At 37.0% G+C, this 17,076-nt stretch overlaps 1 protein-coding gene across 1 annotated transcript in view; it reads left to right on the forward strand.

The window, feature by feature from the left end:
- The window catches only part of CABCOCO1 (ciliary associated calcium binding coiled-coil 1), a 112,722-nt gene that overhangs the window by 79,027 nt on the left and 16,619 nt on the right, over positions 1-17,076 (forward strand). The window lies entirely within an intron of this gene.

The following is a 17,076-nucleotide window of genomic DNA, read 5'->3' on the forward strand; positions in this document are numbered from 1 at the left end:
ACCTTTCTTTAGCCTCACTGTGCCTTTTGAGGATATATGTTACAATACATTGAAAAAGATTTACATTTTAAATTTGTATTAGGAGACAACTGATTGCTCAGAGAGGCACAGTAGTGAAATTTTTTTGATGGCACTTATATTTTAGCTTATCAATACACAGTGAAGTTAAAATTAATGCACTGAAAAATTTTTTTTACACTTTGAGCTGGTGGTTGGACTCCATAAATGATGTGGGATAATTTCTTTCTGTGTTGCTTTTAAATAGCCATATTATAAAAAAGGACTTTTCTTGACGTGGATGCAAATATTTGGAAATTTTTCTTATGATTTCTAAGGTAGGCTAAAATTCCAACTATGATGCAATCGGTGACTAAACTGTCAATACACAGGTGGAGCAGGATTTAAGAATTACTATATTAGAGTGGGTGTTTTATATAGCTAATCAGATCAATGGGTGGTTAGCACTTCCTAACTGGTAAAATTGATTTTAATGAAGCTTTGATTAAGTAATTCTTGTGTAAATTTGGGTAATGTATCATATCAGTTTTAAACTAGTGTAAAAGAAACATCTCTGTGTTTTCTTAAAACCCATTTGTGGTGGGTGAGATCAGCACGGGCTGTCCCAGCCATGGAAGGGTGGTTGCCCTGCACAGGTGTTGGGGAGCATCACCTCCTCCAGGGAATGGCAGAAATGGATTGCTGGGAATGACTTGGGTGAGGATCCATCAAAGCAACAAGTGCCATCTACAGTTATAACTGTCACAAAAACCTGCAGACAGTTTTTAGCCATAACTCCTTTATGGCCATTTCTTACCTGTGGCGGCACTTTGGTTTAATCCATTTTGTATTGGGTTACATGGCAGAGAGCTTTTAATTTGTCCAACCACACTCCAACACCCAAGAAAATCAATAGTTATATTCTGCTAGAGTCTATTTTGATAGGGTGATGCATTGTTCTTCAATAAGTAACAGTTTAAGGCATTGAAGCTGCACAGACAAATTTATGGCGTTATTTGTGCTTGCTTTATGTCTTAAAGTGTGATGAGAGGTGAATTCAGCATAGACTTCAAGCTCTTTTGCTACAACTTTGTTATATTTAGAAATGCTTATGCATAAAGGAGAGCATAACTTCTGTATTTCCAGTCCCTTGGAGGAGCAGCTCAGACCCTGAGGAGTTGGTGGGGCTGCCATGGTTTGGTGTGTATCGCTGTGGCAGGAACACACCTGGAGTTGCCTGCTCTGCAGTGGATCTGCTCAGGGAACAGGAGATCCAGTAAATCTGTGCTGAAAGGCTGACTGCAGTCCTGCCATGTAGACCAATGTCTTACAAAAAAAAGAAGGCCACTCCAGACACAGCATGGCCCACAGCTGGATGTGATCCTGACGTTGAGTGTGATTAATGTCTAAAAAGTTTTCTTTTAGCTCCAGCAATAAAAGCCTGTTCTTTTGGAACAGGGCACTGTAAATTGTAATGGCCAGATTTGTCCAAATAACAAGAACCACGGTGTTCCAAGAGCTTAATTACAGTATTATCTCCTTTTGCAAATGAACACTTTGAGACAAGTCAGTGAAATGACTTGCTTCAACAGAATTGATTTGCTTCCACTGAAAGGGCTTTAGCTCAGTGAGATGTGTGCCGAAAGAATTAACTACTGAATAAAAGCCCAACAGCCTAACGAGAAGAGCTGCTCCTTTAAAAGAGATGCAGCTACAACAAATAAAAGCCATACTCGGTGTTTTAATGGATGTCCTTTCAGAGAAACCGCAGTGTGTGTTTTCCAGAGAAATCTTATAGCGATGGGTTGTAAACTCATTGGAATTTTTTTTTTCTCTAGCACAGGCAATTATACAGTGTTCTCAATCAGGTTTCCTTTTTGATCTTTCACTGCAGTTATTTCCAAATGACCCTGTCATTTCCTGTGTAGAATAAAATCAGACAAGAAAAGGGAAATGACTCAAAAGTCAGGTTATGCATACAATATCTGTGCCCGTGCCACTTAACAAAATTTAAGTTATTTAAATGTAGCACATAATTAGTGGAGCTTCACAATCTGATTAATATTCTGCATTTGATGCAGCTAGCATAATGGAGCCACCTTTCTAAAATACAGACAGTATTTAAGTCTTTAAAAAAGTAACAAAGGCCTAGCTAATTTAAAGATATTTTTTTCTTGCATTGGCTAAAGCCTTCAAACCCCAAACTGCCTGAGGTGATCATATTGCCTAGGAAAAAAAAGGTTAAAACAGAAAGACATGAACGCTTGGTTAGATGATAAAACACACATCACACTTCTAACCTACTTTGACAGTATTTAAAATTTAAAACTTGCCTTTCCAGTTATCAAATCCCTTACTTCTCCTTCGTTCCAGATCTACAAAGACCTATATATTATGTATGCTTGAATACCTGTTAGAAAACATGACGGTACAAGGAACTGCTAAGAAGTGTTAAGATTGCCAAGTAAATTTATTGCTTTTTTTCCTGTCACTGTTATGAGCAGTTCCCCCTATTTAGAATGATTACAGAAGAAGCTGTGCTTTAGCTGTTCTCTGGCTGTGATCCAAAATAAAATGCATGTAGTGCTAACACACCAGGGTTCTTCAGGAATATTGTTGTTAAAGAGACTGTTTTTTTCCTTTTGCCTGTTCTGGAGGTTTTGCTCTCTAGCTGTGATTTAGTGCACCTATATTAGCCTGCAATTTCAAGGAAAGCAAAAGGACTACAGACTAAATCTTGATGTGCAGGGATTCAGTGGAGCAATTCCTATTAACACATGTCAGATCTTATAACAAAGGTTTAAATTGTTAATACATGAGTTGCATAGAAGTTTTTATTCTTTTCTATTTCTATGTTCAGTTAATTTATTTTACTCTGATAGGATGATATATTACAGCACATCTTGTAATTTTTTTTCTCACATTTACAAATTGTACCTTATACTCCAGTTCATGTCTTTTGCTGCTCTCTGTTGTGTATTTTTGGATGGAATGAGGCTGAGGTCTTTTGGGATTATGTCTGCTTTGAAACATTTACTAATAAAAATAATGTGGTTGGTAAATCTAGTTTTATTTCTAGTTGCTTTAGCCAGCTGATGGAGTAATCTGCTATTTTATGGTCCAGATGACTAGCTAAGTTTGACTTCTTGAAATAGTAGTGACAATGTAATTTTCTTTAGAGATGTCATAGTGGGTCAGGTTGCAATAAAAATATCAAAGATTAAGTTTAATGGCAGTGCAGATTCAGTATTATAGCAGTCACTAGATATCATCCTCTGTACTTAGAGTTCCAAAACAGTTTCCATTAATGCCTTCTTTCCATGTACTCCTTACTTTCTGAAATATTAAGCTTTCGGACTATGTCTGGTTGTTATCCAATTGTGGGTTGGGTTGTTTTCTGTTTTTTTTCAAGTTTGAACAAAATCCCTTCTGTGTTTGAATTTAAAGGGGCGAATAGGAAGAATATGCTATTTGAAAGCTAATAAAGGGTGTTTTCTTTTTCTGATGGCAAAAGTCCTGAAATCTGGGACTTGACTTTGATATGTAATCGTCATTAGGTGTTGCATATTTGGATTAGTTAATCAATCATTGTTTAAACAAATTTGCTCAATGATTTCTTGAGAACTGTATTTTAAAGATCTGTGAAAACAGAACATTTCCATAAGCATATCAGTTCACACTAGAGAGACTCATTCCCCAGCTAATGGAGCGCTTTTCAAAGCCTAGGGGTTTCAGATATTTGTAATGCTTAAAAATCAATGAGTTGATTTTCTGTAGCTTTGTTTTGTAAATATCACCATAGCAAAGGCACCAAGAGGAGCGTAGGACTGGAAGGGATGTCTTCAATTGTCAGCTCTACTGTTTCTTTCTCGTAGGGAAACACACATAATTCTCTTGAGAAACTTGTCAAACTCCAGTTTAAAAAGTTAACTTTTTTTGTCTTTGCTCTGCCAGTTAGAACGCTGCCCTGGTGCCTGGTTTCTGTAATGGTTATAAAACTTCAGTTTCTAGTCTGAATGTATCCATGACGAGCTTATGTGCATTTGTCCTTGTGCCAATTTGTGCCAGTATTGACCTTTAGCTCTCATTCCATCCCCAGTGTTTATTCTTCTGGTGTATAAAGAGACAGCAATCTTATTGTCAGCCTTCATTTAGCTAGACTAGAAAAGCCAACCTTCTCTAATCTTTGCTTTCAAGGTAGACTTTTGATACATATATTCTTCCAAAGGTACCAGCCTCTAGTCATCCTGTTGGCCTTTTTCTATAATTGTTCCGCTTTAAATCAGTTTTGTTTGAACATAAGTGACCAAACTGACATAATATTGTTGCTGAGATAAAAGCAAGGCCTTGTAAAATATCAATAGTGCTTTCTTTTCCTCTGCTGGGAATAGCCTACATGATAGGTCCTAGAAGCACATTTTATTCCTGTGTCATGTGGCTGCCTCGTTGTACATCTGCTATTCTGGTTCTCCTTTATTACTGTATTTTCCAGCTGAGGTACTCCCAGTGCCCAGTAGGTTTTAAAAAAATTATGTCCCCACAATGTCACCTCCCAATTTGTCATTGAATACAAGAGTGAATAGTCTTCAAGGCCATTCAGTCCCATCTGTATGATATTCCTGCCCGCTCGTGAATTGATCATGTCTCTCACATTGCTTTTGTCTAGAAAATTAGTTATTTAATAAACTATGAAATTAGTCTGGCATGGTGTATCTTTGATAAACCGATGTTGTGTTACATTCCGTTTCTCTTTCATTTCCGTGCTCTTATTTATTTTTTCCTTCAAAACAAGTTCCTCAAACCTTTACTGCTATGAAGATCAAAACTACGGTTTCAGGAGTAGGTTCATTATTTTGTGATTATGAATGTTTAAAACTGGCAAACTGGTACTTGGTCTTTTGATGTCTGAGGGGAAATTTTTGATATCCATTGCAGAAGTGTGTCATACCCAAGACAGGATTGCTGAAGTAAGCAGCTGCAGAGCCAGTGGGTTTTGTGACAAAAATCACGGATATCAAGATCCTTTGACCTTGAAGCTTGCTATGGCTATAACCAGAGAGATCTTGAAGGACTTGAGATTAGTCTGAATGAAAAGTGGAGTCTTTGGAATTGTATGCAGTGTTACTTCAAATATTTAAGCATATCTTGCACAGTAGAAACTACGTTTGTTTTTCAGAGATTGTTGTGGTTATACTCATTTGCCAGGAGGGGAAATACACTGACCTTTAGCAGTTACATTTCCATGTAGGTCACATGCTGATGGTCTTCTACAGCAATTTTAATATTCCTGAGTTTTGGTACCTGAACTGCATTGCCCTGAAAGTGTGTGAGAGCTCCAGGGAGCTGGTGGAATTCTTAAGCCAGTGCTGAGTACTTTTACAATGCTTTAGAGAATGATTAACAAAATATTTTTTAAATTATTTTCTTAGGAAACATCAAATACAAAACAAAACCTACTCTTTAACTCAGTAACATGCATGAAGTCACGAAAGAAGAGAATTCAGGCAGGAAAACTGCCAAATAGCTGACATAGGCTATGCCTTCAGTTTGCTGGGCACGATGGTTCTGACTCAGCCAGCCTTTAAACAAGTGCCTCTTTTTAAGAAATTGGGAACTTTAATTTCAATGGACCTATTCACCATACACAGAGTTAAACTGAGAAGTGACTGCGGTCACATTGTTCAGCACCCTGGAGGATGAAAAGCTAAAGACGCTGGAGAAAAAAAAAAATCGAAGCCCATCATAACTTTTTAGTTCATTTGACAAAGCATCACGTTTTTTGACTGTATCATGTTAAATAAGAGAGAGAGGGAAAAAAAAACCCCTTGAATTCTTGGCATGAAAACATTTCTGGAACTGTGCAGGAATTAATATATACACAGATGTGCTCTATGGGTTTTTTCATTATTTATTTAGAAAGTGGCTTGATTTCTGTGTGCGTGTGTTTGGATGCATGTAACCATACGTAGTTGTGATAATGGCCCTAATGACTTGTTTATTTGTTGGAATGCTGGTCAACTAGGAATTGTAGGCTTTGACTGAGGGACAGTCAGTATGTTAATGACAGCATGTTTCTGCTATTCATCAGAATATTCTACGATCCAAATGATTAAGTGCTATATTAGAAGACTAGAGCACATGTTTAAAAATAGTTATCAATCAAGATGTAAATTTTAATAGAAGCCATTGAGATTGGCAGAAATGTATTGACTTGGATGAATTTTAAAGTGGTTAAGCAAAGTAACTGAAGGCAGACTATTAGGGTATGAATTTTGTTTTACTTTTCTTGTATTCCTGAATAGCTCACTCTGTTGATGCCCTTTGGGAGTTCTACTTGTTTTACTTGACCAGCATAAAACAAAGTACTTGGAGCTGAGCAAAGATGAGTAATTTTGTTTCATAGAAGATTCTAAGATTTTTGCAGTTTGATTTAATTCCAGTTTAAAACAGAAAAATAAACACTTTTAACAGAATTGCTATTCTTACATGTCTGTATTTAAACTCCATGACACCAAAGCAGTGCTCTTAAAGACCTTTTCAGAGCCCAGGCTCCATCCTGATGCCACAGAGTGTAGTTGGCTCTGCAGGAGCAAAGTCTACATGATTCTGGGGTCTGTGGTGTGCCCTCAGCTTTCCATGAGGCATGTTATTGGGGAGCCAGGAATCAAGAAAATGGGTTCTAGGTCAGCCAACATGGCAAACTGTTGAAAGAGCTTTGTACATAAGCTGGTGAGAGCCAGGTAGGCTGCTGCTGGCATGTTGGTAGGAGGTTATTTGCATGAACTCCATCCTTGCTTTTAGGTAGTTCAAAGAACATTTGAAAGGAATCTGCCAAAAAACAAAACAAAACAAAAAAAAACCCCAAAAAACAAAGGGACACATTTTATTTTGAACCCAATGCATTGTCTGCTGCAGGACGATGCTGTTTTCAGTGTTAAACTCTTCCGTGTAACGTAGCAGGGATCAAGGAGTTATTCAAGAAGGTGCTGCATTCCATTTATATTTTACTGGTTCAAATTTAGATGCCTTTTTTTAAGGTTGTTTGCCAGCAGGTACCAAAATGGTACCTGCTGGTCCAGTGTAACTTACTGTAGACTGGTTTTCCAGAGCAATTGCCCTATTTTCAAAATTTCCAGCATAATTTTTGTTAATTGGCAAACAGAGATCCATGAACTTATGCTGCAATGAACAACTATTTTTCTACCCCCTACCTTTGTCTGCAGCTTTTCATCACGTCAAAGATTAAATTGTATTCATAAAAGTATCTGTGGAATGGGCAAGTGATGTGATATTTCATGGGAATGTATCCCCATGGGTGAATAGTTATGTATCAAATTCATACATCTTGTGACCTTATGTTATGAATAACATGTTGACCTTATTCATATAAATAAACAGCATTTCTTTACTGTGGTGATTTATAATCAATATACATTTTAATAAATTTTTATTCCTTTAGTTGGTGTTATGAGGACAAATGTAATCCAAGTCTAAATAACAAACAAGTTTTGCAATCCTTTAAAGTTTCTTTTTAAAATGCACTGGAAAGTTTGCATGTCTTCTGGTTTCACCTTGAATTTTACAACTTGTCATAAGATACAACATTGAATATGATGTATTTGAATTTTTAATTCATAAAACTTATTTTGATTTCCTATAAATATGCTAAGCTCAGCAAAATGTGGTGTTACTCTTTAGAAAGCTGAGTTTTATAGGATGTCTGGTTGGTATGTGAGGTAACTTATATTGCTACTTAGGCTTACATTTAATAAACCTTAGCTAGGAAAATTGTTTAAATTTCAAAGAAAAGATAATAAATAAAACGAGGGCATAGAATATTAATGTGAACTGTGCCTTTATTTTGTTAAAGCATTCAAAGTTAAATAGTGGTGGTCTGTTAACAATCTAGGGCTATTTGGCAAGTCTCTAAACTTACTCAATAATCAAAACATAAAAGGACAATGGAAACTTTTCACAATAAAAGAAAAAGGAGTTGAGTACAGAAACCAAACAAATTATTCTCTGCTTTTTCTTGGTAAGGAGGTGAACTTTATAGGAAGGGCAGCAAGCTCTGAGTTAGGGTTGCCTTTTCCTGTCTTTGTTATAAATTACATCTGTCTGTGAAGAATCCTCTCTAGTTATTTCGTGCTTCATGGCTACGGGGGAGGTGTGCGTGTCTATCTGGAATGGGGCAGAGAGAGACAGACTGTGGGGGAGCCTTCTTTTCATTTTACTGGTTTGTTTTTCACTTAGGAAATGGCGATTCTAAGCATTAATTTGCCTTGCTTACTAAATATACAGATGGATAAAATTCCGAAGATCCCAGCTGTGTAAATAGAATATTAACAAAACAACTGTTTTCTTCAGCATTTGTATTATTTGTTCTTTGCAGCTTGCTAGACTTCTGAAAGACTTTGACATCGTTTATCTTCAGTTTAATAATTCAAACTATGTTTATTAATGGCTTGAATGAGGAAAACATTTGACAAAGGGATGGACTTTATCCAAAGCATAACGCTTGCTTCTTTCACGAGAATCTGAATACACTGCAACAATATTGTAAGGCACCAGAAATACGGGAAGGAGCTGCCAAATGGTACTGGAAGCCATGTACATACTTGGGTGTAGCGTGGTCTCCGTCTACCTGGTGAGCACCCAAAGAGAACAAGCTGAGGTAGCCCATGTATGACTGTGCAGATAGGAGAGAAAAGGGCCAGAACCAAGTCTCTATACTATTTGTTTGAACCTAAGACTTCATTACGTATTTCCAGCATTGCACTCAGAAACCAGCATTGAATAGGTAGAATATACTGTGTCTCCCTGGGGTGGGCTTGAAAAGACAGCAGCTGGAATCTTTTGGTGTGTTTCATGGTTAAGATTTTTATCTGATGTATTTTATGGTTTGGCTTCCCATTTGCTCTGTTGAAAATTTGGTAGTGAACTCATCCTGAAACTTCTCTTGACCAAGCTAAAGCAGAGAAAAGGAATACTTAATTATTTATACTTAATGTTTGCTTTTTCGTACTTACAAGAGTGGGCAGGCTCTTTGACTGACTTTAAGATGCTAAGGTGGTGAGAGTTTGTCTTTTTTTTTTTTTTTCTCAAGCTGATTTCATCCTCCCATTGTCCTTGTCTCAGACTGCAAAGCCTTTGCCAGAGCCTATGTGGGTTCTGCAGTTACATTGCCGATGGTGCTGAGTCCAGGATAAAACCCAAATAAACCCAGATGTTTCCAGCTGAAATATGTCAACTTTCTGCTCTCCACTTTTATGACAAGTGGTCCTTCTGACCTTTTTGGTTGATTCTACAAGAATCCAACAACATTGTAAAAACATATTGCAGAAAATATTCTTACTACTCCCACAGCACAGAATATTCTGCATGAATTACATGCTAATACACCTCTAATTGTTTTCTTAGTGTTAGAATTCATGACCTTGGTAAAAATTTTGTTGTCTCCATTCTATTCAAATAACAGTACTCAAGGAACAATATCTGCTGTGCTGTTGCTCTGTAGTTTATTTTGACTGTGCATCTCAAATTTGGCTTGTGAACACAGTCTAAGGAAATGGCATAGATTCTAAGAGATAAAGACAAATGTTGTGTGCTTCATTTATAGGAAGGCCATCCAAATATGGTCTCAGAGTTATGATAACATCCTGTGCATGAGAAGTCTTGAATTTTGGATTGATTAAGGCTGTGAACACGTTTCAGGCACTAACAGGCTGGAATTCGGGTCTGCCTCTTTAGATGTACTGAATGTTGTGTGTTATGAATACATTGCAACCGTTGACAATGTGTGTGGTACTGTGGTTTAATAAAATGGAGGAGGGCTAGGGATGTTCCTTGGAGATTATTCTGCTTTGAATGTCTGCCTCACATTCTCTCAGAGTTTTTCTTAGCATTCATTTTGTATTCATATCATTTTTGTCTCTGTCTGTTATACATTTAGGATCTTAATGATTTTCTTTTGTTCTAAGGAAGATACTCTGCTAGCTTTTTGTATTCCTCAGGAGTTAGGATGTCGTTGAAGATTTGGAGAAATGTTAAATTGCCTGTCATGATCATATTCCCAATGAAGTATTGAAAGGTTTTACCCTCACTTAGGCTTGTCATGGTAAGACTATTTTCAAATGTTACCATTACTGTTGTCCTGACAGGTCTAGATTAAAAGAAAGTGAGGGCTAAAGTCTAAGTTGCTGACTTTTCTCCTTATGTTTTTTTGTTTTGGTTTGGGTTTTGTTTGGTTTTTTTTTTAATAATCCTACTGGTGGTCCATTTTGGTGCCTTCTGAGGCCTGCAGTGTCACAATGGCCCCTGGGCACCTGAGGTACCACTGTCACACAGCCCTGGCAGTTCCTTGGAAACACACCCGCCCTGGAGTCTCTTGGCACTGCGTGCATCCTGGTATGTAACTGGGCACTGAACCACTCATTTCTGTTCAATAATCATGTTCTGTTTGAGAAATCAAGCAATTGTCAAGGCAGAAGTAAGGAGCCAAATGTTACTCATTTTGCCATGATTTTGTCTTTTGTCTCTCCTTCTTGTTTGCAAATACAACTCCCTGAATTACTGACTGTAAAATTAATCTCGTTTTCTTTGCAGCCCTGGCACAGCCAAACACAATAGGAGAAGGTAAAGACAGGATTTGAGTCTTATCTCTATGTGTTTCCAAACTGCTGCTGGTTTGACTTCAGTTCCTACTCTTGTTGTTCATACTGGTTTTATTGCAGTATATTTAATTGTCTCTTTGTTCTGATCAATCCGCAGTTAAATGGATAAATAATAAAAGAAAGAGGGTACATAATCAAATTAACAGGAATAATTTGGTCAGTCCAAGCATTACTGGAACTTGGTAGTGAGAAAGAGCAGGGCTTTGGCATGAGTCAAAAAGGCCAAGCGTTTAAAACTGACAACACAAACACATTGCTACATTGGCACATCTTTGTGAATTTAAATTACAAATTATTGTGTATAATCAGAATCAGAGCAACTGAAAAATCATACAGCATGGATAGACTTTATTAATTTTGGATACAAACGACAGGCATTAGACAAGCTTAGAAATCTGACAGACCAGGAGAATCTTAATATTTGACAAGTGCAAGATAAAATGAGAATTTGTCTTGTGGATTGCTGGGTTTTTTTTTCTTTCATAGTAGCAGGAACATTGCAGAAACTAATAAGCAGCAAACCATATGGATTAGCATAAAATGTAGGAATCTGCAGTAAAGGATCTTGTTTAGGTAACAGGCAAGTTTAAAGACTGCATTAAACATCATCAGGACATGGTGTATTGCACAAGGACCTGGGGGTTGCTCTGGGGACTGGGAATTAGGCACTAAAGTTTTTCAGAGGTCAGCTGCCATTTTAATACATTTACCACTTTGCAGACTGTATTATGGAGTGTTCTCATTTAATTTCGTAGCGAACAAATACAACTAAAAAGATAAACCTGCTTTCTTCCCTAACATTTATCTGTTAGCATACTAGCAATTTTAGTAGCAAAATAAATTGCTTGATCAGATGAATATCAATAACGCTAAGCTATACAGACATAGAATTTGATTTTTTGTTTTTAATTTTCATATTCTTTTTCCACGAAATCAGCTGGGGAAGAACGGATGAAGAGTAAAGAAAAAGTAACATGACTGTTAGCAAACTAAACCCTGCTCAGTGGCATTCAGTTGTATGAAAGGTCATTTTTATAGATTTGTGCCACTTACAGGATTCTGTGGGTCAAGTCTGGTAAAATCAGTATGCTGGGGAAAAATTAAAGGTGCTCAGTAAGAGTACACTAAACTTGACTAATGCTACAATAAGCAGTGGTGGTGCAGTAGGGTATTGCAGCTTCATTTTTACCGGGGTGTCAGACTGACTGTGTCAAGTACTTCCCTGTTAAGGCCCAATTACTTGGGCTGCATAAAATCTCTAGTGTGGCTCTAGTGTTCTGGTGAACTCTTCTCTTGGAACAGTAATTTCTACCTATCAAAACCATCCTGAATTTTAAAATTAAAGAAATTCTTGTGATAGAGACTTTTAGACAAATTTATCATAAGATAACCCAAGAGAAGGTTTTTAATGTCTGTCCTTCTGTTACTGTTGTCAAGTATAAATCTTGAGTGTGCAGTTAAGATTTACAGTCCAATTCAGGTGTCCTCAATCCCCTGTGCCCCAAGTAATTTCAAGGGAATTTCTGGGATTGTGTCTAAAATAGACACAACATTACCATGGTGTGTAATGTTGGCAAAATTGCTCCTCAAGATGAAAGCTATTACATTAAAAAATATTCTCCCTAAAACGCAAACATCTCATATTTACAGTTGTAGAAAATACTGCTACAGCTTTGTGATGTGTGAGTGTATTGTATGTATGTATAAGTAGAATATGAAGTGCTGGATTGGTTCATCTTGTGGGTCATTCCCAAATAAGAGTTCATTTGAAAACATTTTAACTAATTGTGCTTTGTATTTTCTGTAGTGAATTAAGGAGCCTAGTTAGTTTTCAACATGAAGAGGAGGTTGCTGCAGTATTTCTGCAATATAACAGGAATTATATTTGTTAATATACTTTGGGAACATTTAAATTCTAATCACGCAGACGAAAGGAAATTTCAAGTGATGGCAAGTAAATTTAAATTACACAACAGTAAAGACTTTCATACCTTTGAAAATATTTCAGCACTGGCTTTTTTTTCACTTGCTTTGATTATCCATGATCACAGCAGTGGAATTCTATTGCTGTTGCCATAATTTCTAAAGCATAACTATGCTAACATGAAATATGTATGTATAGGTACATTTGCCAACTTGTTTTAATTTTGTCACTGGCTTTCCACCTCATATATCGAGAGGGGCAGTTGATCAGTACACTGGATGAAGGAGATATGCAGGCAACATTTGCAGAAAAAGTAGGGGTTTTTTCCTGTGGTTTCAAGCATAAAGAAAATTAGGTTTCCATCCCATAAAACGTGTCTCTGTGACCTCTGGGACCCCTCATTTTGCCAGCCAGCATTTGCTGGCTGTGCACATGCAAGTGGCTCAAAAACACTGTGTGAGGGAGGAATTTTATGCCGCATAGATTTGCCAGCTTTGAGCAATGCTCTGTGTCAGGACTCACAAGCTGTGTCCAGTAATCTGATGGACACTTGAGCCCAGTGTATTTGGGATTTGTTTTCTGGCGATGCTTCTAGGTTGGTGTTTGTAATTATTCAAGTGTGTCTTGGCAATTCCAGAAGGGAGAAGTTAGTTCTGCCAGGAGTCCCAGACCTCTGGGCCTGGTGCTTTCAGTATCGCCAAGGATGCCAGGGACCTTTCCCACCTGACATGGAAGAGCATCCCACAGCCTGTTCTCTGCCATGGAATGCCTGTAATCTTGATGTTCCCTGGGATTGAGGCCTGCTACCTCCTCCTCAATTTAAAACCACATCATGAGAATCTGCTATGAAGCATTGGTGTGTTGTCTTGTTATTATCTCTCTTCAAACTGTGGTTATTCCAGTATTTATCCTGGATCCTACTCTCTGTAGGGAGGCCAAAACTCCTAGGCAGTCCTTGCATATGAGTAAGGAGCATAAGGAGTTTAAGACATAACCCTCAGATAGTTAGTGATTCAAGTGTCTTTGGAGAGCAAGGAGCAGGGGTAACACTTGTATTTGAAGATTCTGTCTGAGGGAGCATTTTCCTACCCTTCTCCAGCTTGATGTCCTCCTACTATGAGACTTTCCACGTCTTCAGCAGCACCTGCTTATTGTAAAAATGAGAAGAAAGAACTAAGCACAACTGTGACCAAAAATAGAATTCCCCAATTTTTTTTTTATTGCAGTGTTTAACCTCTGCTCTTTTAATCATATGCACAGCAGGGAAAAGGGGATGTGCTTTAACAACTCATCAGGTATTAAAGCAGTGCAACTTTTTAGCTAGAAATCATGCTATCAGTTGGAAGTAAACAATAAGGCTGCGTATATTTAACTATTTAATAAATTTTGAGTTATGTTATTCTTTTAATTATATTAATCAGGCAGGCTCCAACACTGCAAGCCTTAGGGCTTGAAGTGCAATTTTAATACTTTGTAATAAATTTGCCAAACTTTGGAAAAAGATGAAATGGCTTAATATTAAACATTTGCTTGATTTAAATTTTACTAACCCATGCACTTTATAATTCATATTCTTTCAGTGCAAGGTACAGCAGAATGATCATAGTAGTAACTGTGAGCAAGCATTCCTTTTGCACACAGGTTTTGCTTATAAACTTGATGACTAAAGGCCTGGAATATCGAGGGAATGCTAAAGATCTACAGAGCCTTTCACTTCAAGGTCACTGGTTCAAGCACACATCATTAAAGACACAAAGTTAACATCCGACTCCTGCTTCATAACATATATTAAATGAGCTAGTGGTGTCGGTGGAGACAAGGAAAGGATACAACCAGTTTAATAACAAGAAAAGAGGTAGGACTAATGGGGAGGTACAAAAAAGAGGAGGAATCAGGAGACACCCAATGTACCAGGCTCCTGTCCTCCCCTGCCTGCAATCCTTAGGGCTGTATTCATTCCTCAGTCTGGAAAAGTTGTAGCCACCCTGCTTGGTCTCATTTGAGTTGAGCTGGGTGAATGCTAGGATCCAGGTAAGGAAAGGATCCAAGGAAAATTCAGGTAGAAGATGGTTTGATGATGAAGTAATAGTGAACCTGGTTGGATGCTGCGAGAGCCCCACACAACAAGCTCCTTGAAGGGAGCTGCACACTGATATCCTGACCACTGGTAGTTGCCTCAGACATATAAATCACAAGCAGAAAACTGTTGGCCTTGGTATCCTCATACCTGCCTTCCAAGTGAGTAATTACAGCCTGCCAATGGTAATTCCCCGAAAAAGTTAATTGCGGGTGGTACTCCCTCTTGATCATTTGTGCAACGTGATTGTTGCTTCAGGCTCCTTCACAGAAGTACTTCCTTTTCAGTGATGTGATTCCTTGATGTGAGACCTTTAAGAACATTAGGTGTATTTAGAGGAAGGAGTTTGTGTAACAGGGCAGTGATTTTTATTAGCCATTTCATATATAGTTGTCAAAATGAAGTAAATTGCTTTTGTCTGCTCTAAAAAGGGCATTATTTTTCCTGTAGCTGTCTTTTTCCTATTTGTTTTTTGGTCTTGTTGTTGTCATTGTTTTGAAATCTGGGCTGAGACTCGACCCAGGATGCCTTTACTTAATGTATACACAGGGTTTAGTGAAAAAAGTTATTTTAGCCATCATAAAGGAGCCCCATGACTTCTCCTTTCCATGGTAGATTTAGTTATGAACATAGGCAGAAGGAAAAAAACCCAAAACTTCACATATGTAGTTACTTTATTAATAAGCTCTCTTAAGAACATTTGTGAGTAAGAGGGGAAGTAAGGTGAGAAAGATCAGAGAAGAAACTCAGCCTTCTAGACAAGAGGAGATACAAATGAGTTTCCAGGAAAAAGTGTAGAGATATGGAACTCTGGCTTTGTTTGGTTTGTTTCTTTTGCCCTTTAGCCCTTGTTACTTGTATAACATAAAGTTTTTATAGCTTTGGAAGAGTTTTTAGTCACAGGTTTTTTATAGTTTTAATATGTGTATGCATTGAAAAATATTTAGTAATATTTTATATTTAATGTGGGATTTTCTTTTTATTCTCAGCACTTCTCTGGAGAAGAAAGCATTTTTGGAAGAACTCTTATTGATCTGAGCCACTGAATTAGTCTAATGTAGAAGTTGTTAACTGATAGGTGGTTTCACTTAATTGTAATGGAGAAAAGCCATATAAAGATTTTTTTAGTGGATTTTTATGAATGAAATTGTGGTTTATTTTAAATAACTATGTGATGCTCAATGAAAGGATCTCTGGAACTTTCCTGAATATTTTATTCAATAACCTTAGCTCATATTTGTTTTTATGAGGAAAGAGAAGTTCCAAGAATGTCTTTTTTAAATTTAAAATGTCAAAAGCTTCTGTATAAAAGTACATTTCAACCTCTAGGTATTCATACATTGCAAGAGTATTATTTCTTTTCATAAAAGAATTCATCTAAATTCACATCATAATGTCTTTTTCAGTAACAGTTTAAAACCCAATCAGGGTTGAAAAAAGGAAGGAGTCAGAGGTCAAAATTAGATATTTTTTAAATAACACAGGCGGAAACATGCATAGGATATGTCAGTTCTTTCCTGAAAGAAAACATGATAATTAATCCCTCACTTTGCACCTTGTTTTTTTCACCTCCAAACTTGAATACAAAACTTTTTTTGACATAATAGCCAATTGGTATTTAAAATTGTTATCATCTCTGTAAGAAAAAGACACGGACTTGAAGTAATTAAAAAGAAAAGAATTCTTCAAGCTCAGGTTATGGCAACCTGTGATATTTGGTTGGAGAGTTTTTAGGGTTTAAAAAAAATGGATCCGACAGAACTTTTATATTTCAAAATATTAGTGCATTAGCTTTATTGGAAAAAGCTGAAATTGTTCAAATGACCTCAGTAAAACAATTTGGACTACAATTCCCGGAATGCTCATGAAGCTGACATGTCTACATGTTCTTAAAAAGTCATAATCCATCATTCTGAGGCTAGATCGATGGATTATGACTTTCTGATGTCAGATCTGTGAATTAAGGCTTTTTTGAGTACAGCCTTCTACCCAATTATTGCCCCTATTCATATATTATAAATCATTATTCCTTCACCAGGTAGTCAGCAGTTTCTATTTCCTAAAGTTTCAGAGCCTTCCTTTTTTAGCCATTGTGGCGCTCCCATTGAGCAATCAAAACCAGAGAGTGCTGACCTGAAAAATAAAGCTTCTATCACAGCAAATTGTTGAGGGAACAACAGTCATTTCTAGTTCTTCAAGTTTCTGTTGAAATAAAGGGTATTAGATTAGATTGAAACAAATCTCATCCCCTTCCTGCACAAACAAGCAATATAATAAATTAGTACAAAAGTTGTTGGCAGGCATTGACTTCATTTTTAAGTGCTCATGCCTGACTTTCTTAAAACTGATGCTTTCTTATGAGAAGTTGACTTTTTTTTTAAATGAAGACTGATTGGCTTCTGATT

The sequence above is a fragment of the Pipra filicauda genome, unplaced genomic scaffold, assembly GCF_003945595.2.
Source record: "Pipra filicauda isolate LSUMZ 115617 unplaced genomic scaffold, ASM394559v2 scaffold465_size509821_pilon, whole genome shotgun sequence".
NCBI lineage: Eukaryota > Metazoa > Chordata > Aves > Passeriformes > Pipridae > Pipra > Pipra filicauda.